Below are 1,351 nucleotides of genomic sequence, written 5' to 3' on the forward strand. Positions count from 1 at the left end.
TATGAGCTGGAATATCGTCCTCAGGACTTGGTGGCCCAGCATGTGCCCTGCTCTCCCTTGCACCTCCTTCCTTTGCACCTGTGTGCTCTGATGAGACATGTCCCTTTCCCTGAGCTGTAGTTTCAGTGTGGTCCTCTGAAGTACATTCTTCTTGGCGGGGGGGGGGGCGGGGAGACTGTCCAGGTAGTTGGGATTGTGGCCCGCCCCTCAAACCTCTCTATTGGTTCCCTTCTTCATGCTAGTATGTTTCATTCGTGTCATGGAGCACCGGGCTGAAGTCTGGCCCCTCTTTCCCTGTGGAGATAAACAATACCCTCCCCTTTGGTGGGTTAGTACCCCGTTGTCCTTTTTTTTCCCTTTTGCCCTCTCATTTTGAATTGGCTTCCATATGTATCCCTAGATTTGGTCTGACCCCTGCCATACTACCTAGACCTTGCCCAGGAATGTTTGTATACACTAGCTTTTCCCCTATGCCACTTGTGCATAAATAAAAATCTTGATTTAAAATTATGCTCAAACTATTAGGAATGCTCTTTATTGGTTCAGTTGTAAGAATTTAATTTTCTTTGTTCTGTTTTTGAATCAATACTCAAGGCTATAGTCTGGGATCTTCCTTAGTAATCTCTTTACATTCTATTAACTTTAATCAAGAAATACCTCTTTGTCATATGTTATTAATTTGATTTTCTTCCATCTTGATACCATGTTTTTTATTATGCCTAGTTTTCCAGATTTAAAAAAATAGTATCTTTACTGATTTTAAATTACCCAGCAACATCCCATTATTCTGTTTGAATAGCTTGCACTATTTTTCACATTAAGGATGCTTATAAGTGCCAAAAGACAGACCAGCATTTTTATGGTATTATCTTACTAGATCATATATAACAACCATCTGATATCACCACAAGTTTCAGAAGTTCTACATCCATCTTGGATTCCTGGCAGTTCCGTTGATCTGGAATTAAAGGTGTCTCTGAGTTATTTTAGCATCATTTTATATTTGTGTCATAATGATAATAGTTTTAAAATTTGAGAGTTAATTTAAATGTCTCTTTTGTAGAATTCACATTAATATGCACATCGACCAGTCTGCAGACAAGTACTTGTTTTCCAAATTTGGGAACATAGACAATTCCCAATGTGTTTGTTTAATCATATTAATTAATATTCAGTCAGTTATTGAAACATTGTTTATCCATAATACTGTACAGTACATTTGAATTTTTTATGCAATTTGTTTCTTTCTTTCTTTCTTTTGTTTTTAAAGAATAGTTTCCCTTTTTTTTCAGGTTTGTTTCCCTTCAGCTTCTAATCTTTGCTTAGGCTTTGGAGATGGTCGTCGGACTGT

The sequence above is a fragment of the Tenrec ecaudatus genome, unplaced genomic scaffold (genome assembly GCF_050624435.1).
Source record: "Tenrec ecaudatus isolate mTenEca1 unplaced genomic scaffold, mTenEca1.hap1 Scaffold_203, whole genome shotgun sequence".
NCBI classification, from domain to species: Eukaryota; Metazoa; Chordata; class Mammalia; order Afrosoricida; family Tenrecidae; genus Tenrec; species Tenrec ecaudatus.